The sequence below is a fragment of the Paramacrobiotus metropolitanus genome, unplaced genomic scaffold (assembly GCF_019649055.1).
Source record: "Paramacrobiotus metropolitanus isolate TYO unplaced genomic scaffold, Prichtersi_v1.0 Parri_scaffold0000001, whole genome shotgun sequence".
In the NCBI taxonomy this organism is placed as follows: domain Eukaryota; kingdom Metazoa; phylum Tardigrada; class Eutardigrada; order Parachela; family Macrobiotidae; genus Paramacrobiotus; species Paramacrobiotus metropolitanus.
In genome coordinates, this window is record NW_026570221.1 from 1,479,100 (window position 1) to 1,494,540 (window position 15,441).

General features: G+C 44.4%; 1 long non-coding RNA gene across 1 annotated transcript; it reads left to right on the top strand.

Annotated features, from left to right (window-relative positions):
• Positions 1-589: 589 nt before the first annotated feature.
• LOC129581392 (uncharacterized) lies at positions 590-5,799 on the top strand. The gene is made up of 3 exons (XR_008689504.1): positions 590-876; positions 4,710-4,794; positions 5,587-5,799. It is a non-coding gene; the product is annotated as an uncharacterized LOC129581392 (long non-coding RNA).
• Positions 5,800-15,441: the final 9,642 nt, after the last annotated feature.

Genomic DNA, 15,441 nt, shown 5'->3' on the forward strand with positions numbered 1-15,441 from the left:
AAATTGGTATGCAAATTTACCAATAAATTTTTCCGTATAAGCACAAAACTAAGAGACAACGAATTCATAAAATCACTAATAAATCATGGATAAACCTACAATCAAAGAGATAATTTCTATTATTTTTGGAATTCTCATCACCATTTTATTACTGGTTTTTAATGTTTCAGAAATATGTTGCCAATTCGCTAAACCCAACGTAACCCGCATAACGGAATCCACCCAGCTTACAAAGAATGTACTAGACGTCATGATGAGTGATGATTCACCACCGACACGTCCGGTCAATAGTAAGGATATTTAGATAGTTCTTTGTGGTAACATCAAACAGAGCACCGAAAGTTAAAATATGCGTTCTTACCTGGTCGTAAGTTCCATGAAGCTTGGTATGCGATAGCCAGCCCCGGCACTCACAATACACCAATTTGAAGATGATATTTCACGTTAGTGCGCTGTAAGTTACGGGCTTCTAGCCCCTTTTTCGCGATAACAACAAACAATCCGCCGGTTATTAATGAAAATACTTTTGATTAGTAGCAAAAAACAAACCAGTCTCTCTTATAATACCTAGCGCTCTAGTAATCATCGTTGTACTGGGAAACATTTTATTGTTTAGTACCAAAAGGTAGGGTAGTAAAATCAGCAAGTAACATGCGCTTATCGTAAACCATTCTCAGCTTCTTGAACAGTTGAACCGTGTTTATCTCTTGTGTCCTCGCGTTCCGCTTGATGTATTCAGGGTAGATAATCTGAACCTGTGATTCCGTTCCGTCCAAAAGGCTCTTGAGTTTTTCGAAGTCCAAAGACTGTCTGGTGCGGCTGAAGGACTTGGTGACTTCGTTAAAATCCAGAATATCCTCCGTGTACCCGTTTTGGGTAAGACCTTTTGCCTACCATCAATGAATACACTGTACATACATACTTACTGTACGTCTAACTTGAGTATTCACACCTTTAATTCGATCCGACCAGTGTCAGTCTCGTAGCTGTACACTTTCGGACCACACGACACAAACTTCACGATGTGGCTCTCTCCGGCTTGCAACTGGTTATCCCAGTCGCCTAGGATACTACCGGTTTCCGGCACCCAGTCCCCTGGTCGGGTGAGGAAGACAACGGAATCTGTATCGTAGTACATTAGGCGATCACCAAGTTTCTCCATCATGTCCAGGAGGATGAGGCGAGCATTTACAGTGGTGAAGGCGGCGAGGGCGACGTTCGTAGCGTTACTACCTTCGTTGTAGTCTTCTCCCTTTGAGTACGTCACCATGAGGCAGTCCTCGTTGATGGCAAACACATCATGAATTTCCACGGCCTTTGAGCGGATCATGTCCAAGTAATCCTTAGTCTTGTAGATGAATTTGGTCATAGTCATAGAATCCCGCTGCCCTTGCTTGCCCCATCGGTAGTTCAGGCAGGTTTTGGCCACGTTACGGCGTCCAGCATCGTAGATCACGGCTTCCGGATCAAGATCAATGCCTTCCCGCTCTTTTACCTGACGGAGATATTCATCCTTCTGCTGCGAAAACCTACGCCAGCTCGGCCAACCGCTCGCCTCCATCTTGATTTTCAGAAACTTGTTGATGTACGCAGCATAAACACCGGCTTCCATAGTGTCCCAGTGCCATACGTCATACACCTCTTGCACGGTATATCCCCGGTTGATGGCGTGGTGGAGCTCCGGTGTGGTCCATACCCCTTCGAGGCAGCGGTCAGCGTCGGTGTGCTGGCAATAGTCGTTATTTCTGGTGTCCGCACACGTACGACAAAGCGCGAAAACTAGCTTTTTGTTGATAGTAGCAGGGAGAACAGGGTACAAACACTGCCACGGCGGTAGCACTTTGCACGACACCAAGCCATAGTATTCTTTCACATCCTTGAAATCCGACAATGTAATCGTGGGGTGGCCGATAGGGTACGTCTTGGTCTTGTTAACGAAAGGGTACAGGCTGACAGCGTCAAAGTGCATAATCATTTCTTTCGGCTTCACCGCGTAGTACAAACGACTGGCATTAGTACGTCACCTTTAAAGGCATCCCGGGGATTAAGAGGTTTACGCAGGTTTTTGCCAGACAAAAAAGAGGCGATATCAGCTTCTTAACGTTCCCTTTTCCAGTCACACTCCCACTTGGTAGTTACTGTATACTTTTCATCTTCCAGGTATCGCACACGGTCCAAGTATTCCTGGTACAATTCGCTCATCTTTTTACGGGAGAAAGGCGACCGATCTTCCTCATCAGTGCACTCGGGATGTCCGTGGAATACACACCCATTATACTCGTACACTGTACGAGTAGCAGCATCGTAACCATCCACGTAATACGGGCCAATACGTATTTCTTTGCCATTCCGTCCATGCTGAACACGCCCGCCGAGGTCTCGGTTCAGCACTTCCAACCACTGAGTAGCCTGAACACTAGTACGTCGATTGCGGTGAGGACCATGGGCTGACAGTACAGCTATCTTCTTGCGTTCAAAATGAAAGGTGCGGTAGTAGCGATTACAAGCCGATGACATAGTGATACTATCCAGCGGGTTCAAGTTAGTCAGGGCAATAAAATCATCAACAAACTTCAGGGCGCACCGTCGAAGTACGGTTACGTCATTCGAGCAATACGACATAATTTCCGCACGGAAGTCAAAATTCCCACCTGCAGCGGCCTTCGCCCCAGCGTGCCACTTGAGAAATTTATCTTTGTCTTGCTTCTTCAGGCCGTCAAAAACATACATTTCCGGGTCGGGCCACGGCAGCACTTTGTCCCAGTTCTCCGGGCGATTGAAATAATGTGGGAAGTCACCTTTCTTGACCTCGACCTCCAAGCCCACCGCCTTGGGTAGACTGCTCAGCTTCATAGGTAAAAAATTCAGAGTGCCTCTGGAACACATATTGAGAGACCGATACCGCACTTCCAGGAGCTGATTTCCTCTTTTTATTACTTCCACGCCCTTCAACTTGTTATTCAAAAGGTACTTTAAGATGAAGTGACCGTCATAACCGCGGAAGTTGTGAGCAAGTATCGTATGTCGATTGTGTTGCTCCGAAAACAACCATTCACCAAACTGCTGAGCAACATCTGTGGTCATTGGCTGGCCGTCTGCCGGAAACCTGAATTCCGTCCCGTCCTCATAATGAGCCACGACACAACTCGGGGTATGTCCATTGACGGGATCGTTGTACGTCTCATAATCAAAAAAGATATACCGCTTCGACGGTTCCGGTTGACCTGGCATAGGCGGCAATGGTTTCGGGAAAACTTTCATATAACACTTATGGTCTGCTTGCTGGACCCATTCACGACACACCGTGCAAAACATTTCCCCACACTGGTGTTTCTGACCGTTTCGCCGCGTCAAGTTCACAAAACGCCGGCAATCTTTACAATAGAAAATTTGAGAACAAAACGTTTTCCAGTTTTTCCGAATATTCATGTGGATGTTGAAGCAATCCTGGTTGTTGAACGTACGCCTACAGTCGCCGCAGTGAACAACAATCCCTTCCACACAGTCATTGACTGACCGATAGCAAAAGCGACAATTTCCACTGCATCGGTGCCGTTCTTTATGGCCATACGGCACGTCACAGTGTTGACAAAAATACGATGAATGAAAAATGCCGGTCGCACTTGCAACGAGATCAAAGTGGTTCTTCTCCAACAGTACAAATATTTCTTGCATCATCTTTGTCTTCTTCTCTGGGACACGGGCAATGATGGCATTACCATGATCGGCTGAAATCACTTTGATTTGGTACTCTGGAAAGCATTCTTCCTGGATGGCACTCAGGTCGTTCAGGTCGCAATACCGATCAAGGGGTAAGTCACATAACTGGAGGATTTCAGTGGCGTGGCTTTTCAGCTTATTGACTCCATCCTTGCTGTACAGATGTTTCCACTGGCTCTTATACGCTCCCTGAACATCATGCGTTAAACGATACTTGCGCAAGTACAATGCAGCTGGGAGGCAGTAGTTATTATCCACGCGAACAGTAACTATAGATTTGCTGAAACGTTTGGCGCCCCGAGCCACGTGGCGATAGTTACGCTTCCAGTTGCCACCACTAGGGATAACGGTACGAAAAATACGAACTGCGAAGGTATCGTCCAGCACCGCCCGCCCAGAGTTAGACTTGGCCCATACAGCAACATGTTCGTCGACACTAAAATCCGACAGTTTCCGCATAGACAGGTAAATTGGAAATTCCAGTGACGCACAGCTAATGGAAACGGTAACGCGGCCAGACGGTTGAAACTGGGCAACGCAGAGATTCAATATGGATTCCAGCAGTAAAGGCATGAGCAGGACAGTTTCCTCCTGGGAGTAAATACGCGGTAGTTTGGCTATTTCCGCGCGGTACTCGTACTCGAGGCAGTTGAACTTCTTGTACTGACGCTCTCTGTTCTTCGTGAGGCTGAACAGAGCTGAGAAATCCAGAATGTCACTAATATCTTCGAGAACCTAAAATATCACTTTTTGCTACGGAAGCTCAACAGGCGTAACTTATGAAAAATTAATAACTTGCTATAAAAAGATTGTAATATATTTTTTATATACAGCAATAAATAATTAATTGCTTTTAAACTTTTATGCGTCTGTTTGCTTTGCAAAATAATTATTTTGAAACCATTGTATCTGCGTTGTTTTAAAGAATTGTATTTAGATTTTTTGTCAGCTTACCAATGGCTTCTCCAAAACTGATGCTGGCTTTTCAGGGTCGTCGATGTCCATAATAACATCCGCCGGATCCCCCGCGCCTGCCTGATTAACACGCATTCCCACCTAGATCATTGGAAATCGGTAAGTGCTGCGATTTTCCATATCAAAGACAAACCAGCTAAAAGCACGTAATGTGGTTCCACAACGTTTACTTAACATGATAAGAATTGCAGCGTGTGATATCTGCTAGCACTGTAGCTAGAACATATGCGCGCTTACAATCAATCAAAACAAAACCTTAAACAATTGTGCAAATCGGCGTCGATGGTTGTAGTTTATAGTATGTCATAGCTACGTTAACAAATTCGGGTTCATCAAGACCTTATCAGTTCAATTGTTTTAAGTAGGTCAAAAGGTTGACTCAGCTATTGTTCTAACTTGGATTAATCCATATTAGTATGTTGGTTTTCATCAAAGCAATTTTGTTTTAAATGGGTCAAAAGGCTGACTGGCGCCGAAGGCTATTGTTCTAACTAGGACAGATCCGTATTCACAATACAGTGTCGATCAAAACAAACTATTGTTCTAAGTAGGTCAAGATGTTGGCTGGCGTCGAAGACTATTGCACTAACCAGGATAGGTCAGTATTCGCAAGTTGGTGTCATCAAAACAAACTATTGTTCTAAGTAGGTCAAAAGGCTGACTGGCGTCGAAGACTACTGTTCCAACTGAGCCAAGAAATCACAATTAGCTGACTGGTTATAGAGCACATACGTTTCGAAATTTATCGAAAAATTTTAGTTCTGCGAAAATTGTTATGTTAAAACACTTAGTGTTATAACTACAACTTATCGCCTCAAAATTTTTATTATATTAGCATACGGAAAAGGTCATGCGAATAATTGAATTAAAATAAAATTCAGCGGTTTTCAGCAAAGGTCACTTACCCCATTCTCCTCCAAATCCCAGTTACCTTCGGCGATTATGGCTTCAATATCTCGGCAATCCGCTTCAGCAACAACGTACGGTGGGGATGGTGGAAGATACCATGACCCTTCGGCGAAAATGGCATCAGTGTCCATACGATCCGCTTCCGTTAGCTGATAGTCATCCATGGTGAGCATCCGAAAAGTTTTAACTGGAAGTCTGCTACAGCGACGCGCGCCTTTTATAAACTTTGAACGCCAATGAGTACTGGCGAATGACCTATTTTGTGTCAGATCTCAAGACTGGCGTCAACAAGACTGGCGTACTTACACATGTCTGAGCTTTATTAATCGGACTGGTGGTTGACCTAGTTTGAGCCTGGTCTCTGTTAATAAAGCTGGCGATGACTGCCCCACATCGGCATCTGATTGGTTCTTTCTCCCTACTCTAATTGGAGCATTTCCTTATACACTTAATCTTACTAGATCCAAATTGGATCGCCGTTCCGTATTAAACCTACTATATAATGCTGTGTTGAGTGACTTTAGTTTAGGTCACCGAGTATGGATCTGCATTGCGTGCAAAACCGGATGCGTACGTTTGCTAATTGGCCGTGGCCTTTGATGCCGGCTGCGGACCTAGTTGTGGCTGGAATGTATCTTCATTCGTTTCCGGATAAAGTACGTTGTGCGTATTGCCCATGGAGTGTTCGTGACTGGCCAGGAGACGAATACCTTCCGGATCAGCACAAGCGGGAATCGTCTAGCTGTCCTTTGACTAAGGGTGAAGACGTTTTAGGCCTGCCTCCTAGCTTCACCTTGCACACACCCGGGATGGCGGGTATGGAAAAACGTTTTGCTACATTCGCCAACTGGACAAAGTCTCAACATCCGCGAGAGATGGCGTTAGCCGGTTTCTTCTTTACGGGAAAACGAGACATAACGGAGTGCTTTTAGTGCGGGTTACAAGTGGTGGACTGGGTTGAAGGGGACACGCCCTGGGAGGAACACGCCCGACTTATTTCTGACTGTGAATTTGTGACGAGGAACAAAGGCTATATCTTCATCAAAGATACAGTTGACAAATTCCGGTCCGAATCTCTGCGCCTATCTGGCAAAGCAGCTAAAAGATACGAAGAACGAAAGGATAACGCCGTTTTTAAATTACAGTGTCTAGTATGCTATGATGCTGATGTAAATGTGATGTTTCAGCCTTGCGGTCATGCGGCGTGTTATAAACTTTGTTTCAACCGATTGTATCATTGCCCTGTTTGTAGGGCTGACGTCTATAAGCGGTACGCGATTTTTCTGTGTTAAAGAGTGTACTGCTACGTACGTTCATGCGTCATGATTTGTTTTACTTTGTTCATTGTTATGTGAAAAGGAAATAAAAGAGGGTTGGGGAAAATTGAAACAAAAGAAAGGGGATAAACATGACCCAGAAACTAGATCCGGGTTTGGTCTGCCCTCTCAGTCTGGACTTAGAGCTGCTATTCTAGCGGTCCTGTCTCGGTCTCAGTCTCGGCTAAGAGGCGAAGTCAGATAGACTGCTATTCTAGCGGCCCTGTCTCGGTCTCAGTCTCGGCTAAGAGGCGAAGTCAGATAGACTGCTATTCTACCGGCCCTGTCTCGGTCTCAGTCTCGGCTAAGAGGCGAGGTCAGATAGACTGCTATTCTAGCGGCCCTGTCTCGGTCTCAGTCTCGGCTAAGAGGCGAAATCAGAAAAGGATGCTATTCTAGCGGTCCTGTCTCGGTCTCAGCTTAAGAGGCGGAGCCAGCCAATCAGAGAGGGGGGCGTGTCTGACCAATCACGTGTCCCTGCCAGGGTTGGTGACTTACTACTTATGTGCAATATGATTAATGTACACATGTTTGATGCTACCTTCGAGCATGCCTGTTTTATTAGTACACAGTTGAATCGTGATTACATAATTTTGAGAATGGATTTTCTAATGGCGAAACCGTTTTTGTTTGACTTTAATTCGATGACAATTCGTTTGAGTTGTGAGTCCCCTGAAATGCATCATTTGAGAGTGAGCCACAAAACTGAAGAAATTATTAAGGCGCATCATTTCCATTCTTTTTTACCTAGCATGAGCGGAAATCACGATCGTTCGACAGAACCGATCCCAGCTTTAATGCATACGGCGCGATTGGGTATTGGTCAAGAAGCAGAGTTCTTGCCCTATAAAACGGCACATGATGTGTATAAGCTTGGAAATTCTGAAATATGTGCTATTCGGTTGGAAAAAGCGAAGCAGTGTTGGCCTCGTGTTTATGATGCGGAAAAAAATTCGGGAGATTTGAGTTCTTTGAGCAGTAGCTCAGTGTTGGCACGTGATAATCTCTCGGTTCAAGATATTCCCTCTTCACCCAATGGAACAGTTCAAGTTCGTGGGGGTGGCATAGCCACTAATAATTCTGGAAATGTAGCAGTTAATCAAGGAAATAACGCACGGACGAATTCAAGTTCGTGGGGGTGTAATGGAAGTAACAATGTTGTGAATTCAAGCCCAGGGCCTAGTCAAGTTCGTGGGGGTGCAACCGGACAGAAAGCAGGTGACGGTATGTCTTTTCTCGTGGGAAACAAGAAAATTAATGTGGCTGCAGTGCCTAAAGACAAAAGGAATGTTGATATGATCCATGAGTTCAAAACGCCGAATAATAAGAGAAGATTGATGCCGAAATATAAAAGAATCAGTACGGAAAAGTCCTGGATGACTCCGAAAGTCAATCCTGAGGATGTGGACAGGTTCCCTCAGTTTGAAGAATTTTGTGATATTCATTTTTGGCGTGCTGAGCTAAAAAGATGTTTGGATTCCCGATCATGGTTCCACTTGTATCTGAACCAGGACAAGATTGATATGGATTTTATTCGCCGGGAAACTAATGGCATGGATGTGCGTTACGCAGTGTTGGGAAAGAAACCCACTACGAAAGAGGAGAGGCACAGAGTGTTGGTTCCACATCAATGGCGAGCGAAATTTGTTGCCTGTATTCATAACCGGATTGTTCATAAAAAGCAGAATCCAGATACAACAGTTGCGGGTAATTTTATTTTGGATCGATTTTACTGGCTAGACATGATGGCAGACATTATTCGTGTGGAATTGGCCTGTGTGGAATGCAATAAAGCGGCGCCCAAGAATGCACCGGCTGAAAACGCCCCGGTTACTGAAATGGTGAGTCTCCAAACATACCCGAAAACTATGAAGAAAATTGTGGATGTACCAGAAACGGAGGAAGTAATGCCTCCGGCTGGCCCTGGTGTGTCAGTTGTGGAACAAGAAAATGTTTGGGCGGAAGTAGACAAAGAAAGTGGATTACGCCCGCCAGGGGTAGCGAATGCTGTCGAATTTAATAGTAGAGCGGTGCAGGCTGTCGTTCCAGAAAATGTAAGCCCGAAGAAAACACCGGCAAGTGAAGAAAAGAGAGTGCGGATTCCCAATAAATGGCCTGGCTGGACAAGACTTCAAACGAAAAAAGATGAAACTATGATGCCACCGGACGCAGATTTTGACGATGTTGATTTGGAAAAAAGTTCAGCCTTCGTGCTCAGATACCCAGAAGTGGTTGCGACATCATAAAAATCCAAAAAATGCGTGTACGATGCCAGAATGCGTTCGTGAAGAAATTCAGTACATGGGTTGTGATTTTGATTTTCTGAAGCATAAACCCTTAAATAGTAGACATCCTACTCATGTATTTATTCCATATCAGCGGCGGGAAAAACTGATGAATTCAGTTCACAGACGCGTTACGCACCAGAAAGAATTCGGTTCGGCAGTAACGATGTATCAGTATTTATACGAGGTGCGGAAATATTACTGGCCGAACATGGTGGAAGATATTAAAATTTTCGAATATAATTGTGCGGAGTGCGCGAAAATAGTGCCAAGTGCGGAAACTGCAACGCAACCGGAAAAACAAGTGTGGCAAGTTTATATTTCGAGGGACATTGAATCGAAAGGAAAAATTGTATTTTGGTCCGAGGAGCAACAAAAAGATGAAAAAACGAAATGGTGGATTCGTGAGACGAAGTCTGCAGATAGTAATTTATCAGGATCGGATCGCGAGGAGTTGGAGCATTTACATGTGGATGAAAAAACCGGTGCTTTGTATCATAAAGAGGACGTTACTAATGATGCGAGAAGTATAGTCATTCCGAAGAAATGGCAGAATATGTTGCTGGAGAAAGTGCACAGGCGTGGTATTCATGAGAAACAGTTTGGCCCACAGTTTGGTAGTACGGAAGACATTTTGGAGTATGAAAAAGGTTACTATTGGAGTGGTTTCCGCAATGATGCACGGGCATATGACAAAGCATGCGTGATATGTGAGAAAAGGAAGTCTGGTGCAGAGGTGGTCTCGGCGGAAGCAAATACGGAAATTGTATCACGGCCGCTGGTGGTACCAGGCAAAGTATGTGCGAAAAGAATGAGTGCTCGTTGTGTGCCGGACACTGGAAACCAGCTGGTTTCAACCTCGGTACCACAGACCGAAAAAGAAAAAGAAAAAACCCGTCGTTACGTGAAGCGTATGCAAGGAAAGAATAAATTAAATGAGTCAGAAAAATCGGAAGAAGGGTGGGTAGATAATTTACGGTCTAGTGTAACGCTAAATAATGATTTTATTACATCGGAGAGAGAATTTGATAGTCCCGGGTTTTGGTTGGACGCACAGCAGAACGAAGAAGATACTAAACCTTGGATTCGAGACATAGATGAGAATTCAGATGAACTGACTGGAGAGGAAAGAAAAGAGCTTAGTAGAATGCATGTCGATGAAAAGGATGGATTATTGTATTATAAAGAAGATTGCACGAAAGAAACCAAATTAATGGTAGTTCCGAAGAGATGGCAGTTAAAATTGCTGTATAATCTCCATATTCGTGCATTGCACAATAAAGAATTTGGGCCATATATCGGAGACACTTTTCAAGTCTTGCTAAAAGTCAAGCGTTTTTATTGGAAAGACTTTAATAAAGACGCACCATGTTTCGATAGTGCCTGCAGCCGAAGTGACAGAAATTTCGTCAAACACAAATTTGAACCAGTATAGTACCTAGAGTTGAATCTGTATGTTTTGTTGAATTTTATTTGAGATTTTAAAATTTGCATAGTTTCGGAGCATTTTTCAAATGTGGTGACGGGAAAACGCAGATATTTTAGTGTACTTTCGTAGTGCAGTGGTTTTGAATATCCGAGCTAGTGGCAAGCAATAGTAATCACATTGGCTGGAGATTGAAACAAAATTGACGCATTTCAAATTTCAACGAAAATTTACTTTTTTTTCATTGTATATGAATTATTCCCTAATTTTTGTGGTAGTAAAATGTTGAAAAATTATTAAGAAATCAAGGATTGGTTATGCAAAATCAAAAACATGAAAAATAATTGCTGCCCGCACCAGTGCATCTGTTACGTGTTCGATGGTGTAATCGCGGCCAGTATGTAAGTTGGAGTACGCTGTATTTTGAGAATTATTTTATATTTTGACTCTATTTACAATCTTCAATTTCTCCCAATATAGCAGAAAATATTAATCTGATTGATTTAGCTGATGACGTGGCAATGGAGGAAATTGGCAACGCGGAAATCAGCGTCTTGATGAGCAGAATCCTGCGCCAGCCCGTGCCCCGAGTGTTGAGGTTTTGGTGCCGGAAGGGAACGTTCCGCAGCCCGCCCCTGCCGCGCAAGTGAACCAGAACCAGGAAGCTGTGGTGGCTGATGATCCTATGGATGGTAGCGCTAATGAAGGTCAGCACAATGTTGTCGTTCCGGCTCAAGGTCAGGTCGCCGCTGTCGTGGAAAATGCTGCCCTGGTCAATGGAGAAATGCCAGCTCCTGCAGTCATTTTGCAGCGTGCCCCGTCCGCTGATCGAAGTCCAGTATCCGAATATGTTGCCGTCGGAGATGTATGAACGTGAGCGCCAGCGCCAATTGCAGAGTGATGAGCGATATCGTCTTGCTGTCCTGGCTGGGAATGCACCGAATCGTGGAGGCGGTGCTGCTTTGAAGGCTCGTACTCAGACAGCTGCTGGAGACATGTCTGTGATTGGCCCAATGCCCCGTGCGGATAGTACTTCCAATGCTGCTGGAGGAAGCGGAAATTCTTTCTCTAATGCCTGATATTATTGTATTGCTGTGTGTTTATTGTCCGGATATTTCTCTGTTTTTCAACGGCATTTTTGGGTGAACAATTGTGTGGTCAAAATTTTATTGATGCATTTTGCTTTCAAGTTTGTATTGTGCTTCTGATTAAAAGATGTGTTTCTGAGTTATTACCGGTGGCTTTTTGCAATGAGAATTGTTTATGCGACGCAGGAATTAAAATTACGAGGAGGAAATGTGTGGAGGTTGAACCGGCACGTAGTGTGGATTCTCGAAACGCATCACGGTACCCTCAAGAGTTGGCTTCGGTACACAATGTGCGCAAAACAGAGACCACTGCATCTCCTACCAGTGATATTCCATTAAGTCGCAATAAATGTGAAACAATGTGTTCCTCCCCTTATGCTTTCTCGTCCTTAACATGCCAGATATCTTATGAACTGGTTGTTCAGTCATTATGAATTTCGACAACTCCTGACCATAGAATAAGCCGTCCACTACTTCACCTGACAAATCCTCAACTGCCTATAACCATTTCTTGCCTTTCTTCGCCACTCTTGTGACTTTGAAAAGCTCTTCCGTGTAAACTGTTTCATAGCCCTTCTCGAATGTTAGTTCTTTTTGGCTAACCGTACATAGTCTCAACAGCAAAACCAGGAGGTTTGATTGTATCCTTTTCATCTTCCTCAAGCATTTCACCCCGTATCACGCGAGCTTCTTGCACGTCCACTTTACTTGGCGCAAAACCAGCCGCAGAGTGCATGCTATTATTATATCCTGTGACCACATCGTCCAGTACATCCAGGTATCGGTGAGTCTGCTTTTCTGTCACATAAACGTAAAGTCTGTCCTTGAGTGTTCTATTGAAGCGCTCCACCTTTGCACATTTGATGTCATCGTTCTTTGTAATAAAGAAAGTCACTCCACATTCGCGAAGAAAATCTCTCACTTCCTTGGCCGTAAATCCCTTCCCGTTGTCGCTCTGTTACCGCAGCGGTGGTGTACGTAAGTCTCTGTAGATCGTTCCCAACGCTAAAACAATCTCACTCGGTTTCTTTGATTTCACTGGAATGGCTCATGCATATCGCGAGAAGCAGTGAATGCATGTTAGCAAATACTTTACTCCGTCGTTCTCTTCGTGAAACTTCTGCATATCGGCAAGATCAATTTAATGTTGATCGTTTACACCGACACAAACAACTTTCCTCCGTTTGAACTTTGAGCGGTACGGTCGATGCTCGGTGTAGGTGTCTTTTGACTGCAAGTATCGTTCGACTTGGCCTTTTGTAAAGCCGTGTTTGCTGGCTTCCGTGTGAAGACGCTCCACTCCTACCAAACTACTCGTGTTAGAGGGATCAAAATATAGATCATCCAGTGAAACCATTATGCATAAGATACCCAACCACCATCTGTTTGGTGCTGTGTTTTATGTCTTTTTTTGTTGGCGGTTGATTATCGTTCCTTGCTTTCTTGCTGCGCGCTGTAAACATTTCATCTGGCTTGTACAAGATTGTCAGGACTGAAGTTTTATTTGGCGCCCTATATGTCAATGCTGGCCTGGTAGCTGGTGCTGGCAAACTGGCTTGCTCATATGTAAGCGCCTTTCTGGCCGCAGGCGCTGCAATACTTAGCTGCTCATAAGTCGAAGCCTCTAATTGTTGAGACGCCGGCCATTATGGATGCGCATACGTGAGTGCTTTCCGACTTGAACTGCTGGGTAACTGCAGTCGCTCGTACGTTAGAGACGGTACTGCGGCTGCAGGAGATAGTGCATACGACGATGGTAAATCATCATAATCGCTGTCTGGCCACTCTAAATTCGGTACTGTCATGTTGTCAGCCAAAGGAGAAGGATAGCGTAGGAGAAGGGCTGCGTATTTCTTAGTACGGACTGGGAGCTGGAAGCATTTGTGCATTCTGATACATCAGCTGCGGATTTGGATTGTTGTTGTATGTGAGAGCAGGAGACAAAGCGGACAATGTGTTCGTCTGGTTTCAACTCGCTACTCCATTGACCAAGACCATCACCGACTTCTGGGAGCCATTTGCCTTCTTTGTGAACAAAGATGACAGAATCAGTGTCAAAATACAAAAGGCGCGGTCCAAGTTTGGCCATGGTTTTGAAAAGCTGAATGCGAGCACGGCTGGTAGTGAAACCGGCAATGGCAAGATTGGCACAGTTACTGCCTTTGTTGTAGTCATCTTTCTGCGAATAAGTAACCATCATACACTCCGGAGTCACGGCGTGAACGCTCTGTACTTCAACAGATTTGGATCTGAATAAATTCAGATACTGCTTCACAGAGTAGATGAACACCGTCTGTTGCAAGTTGTCTCTTTGTCCAAACTTGCCCCAAATTGAATTTAACATCGACTTGCACGTCTTGTGGGATTATCTTCAATGCGATCAATGTCTAGGAGAATTAATTCACGCAAGGCAACTTCTGGAACATACAACTCTTTTTGACGTTGCGTTGTGCAGCCGGCGGGGAATCCTCTTGTTTCCAACTTCTCTTCAAGAATTTGTCCACATATTCTTGAAATAAACCCACTCGCTTTTCGTTCCAGTGCCAAGATTCGCAGACTTCCTGCACTCGATATCCTTGTCGCAGCGCCGTGTGCAATTTCGGAGTACAAAATACTCCTTCGAAGCTTCTCTTGTCATCGGAATGCGAACAGTAGTCATTTATACCGTTCTCAACACAAGTCCGACATAATGTGAACACAAGGTTGCCGTTGGAAGTGGCAGACAACACAGGATATCGAATTCGTGCAGGTGGCAGAACTTTGCATTTGACTAAGCCAAAATATTTCGTTACGGGCTTAAAATCTGATACGATAATCTTGGGATGTCCGATTGGATACTTAGCTTTCTTGTTGACGAAACAGGAAAACGATGTCGTAATGAAGAATTTGTTCATCTTCTTGGACTTCTCTGAACAAACGCGAAGCGTTGGTACGGCCATCTTTGAAAGCTTCACGCGGTTGCAGTGGATCACGCAGATTCTGGTTCAAGAGGAAATGTTGTATATCCGGATCCTTCCTTTCACGTAACCACTCGCAAGACCACTTCTCTTCCACATTGAACCCCATTCCTTCCAAAAAGAGTTTTTTACGTATCCACTGCTCGTACACCTCTGACATTTTCTTCAAAGAGAACGGTGCCCGGTCATGTTCATTGGCGCATTCCGGGTGTCCTTGATGTACGCAGCCGTTGTACTCGTACACTGTCTCCGTGTCCGGATCGAATCGATCCACAAAGTAGCGATTGATTTCCCGCTCTTCACCGTTCCTACCATGCTCGATGTTTTGATGACTAATGCTGGTCCATCCAAGCCACTGCGTTGCTTCGGCACTTGTCTTTCGATTCGGCTAATAACCGTTCGCTGATATCAAGGCAATTTCTTTAGCCTTCAGCAGTTTGGTCTTGTAATACGTTTAACAGGCGCAAGCTATGGTAACGTTTTGAAATGAATCGATGTTGGTCATCTTAATGAAGTTTTCACTGAACTGGAGAGCACATTTCCTCAGTATAAGTAACGTCCCTTGCACAAAAGTCCGACTTTTCCAGTCGGAAAATGAAAACCCCTTTAAAACATAAAATATTCAACAAAAACAAAAAAAAACAAAAGAAAACAAAAAAACCGACCATACCTTTCTTTTCTTTCTCTTCTGCGTGCCACTGTTCAAACTTTTTGCGATCCGCTCGCTTCAAGCCGTCTACCATGTATTCATCGACATCCTGAAAC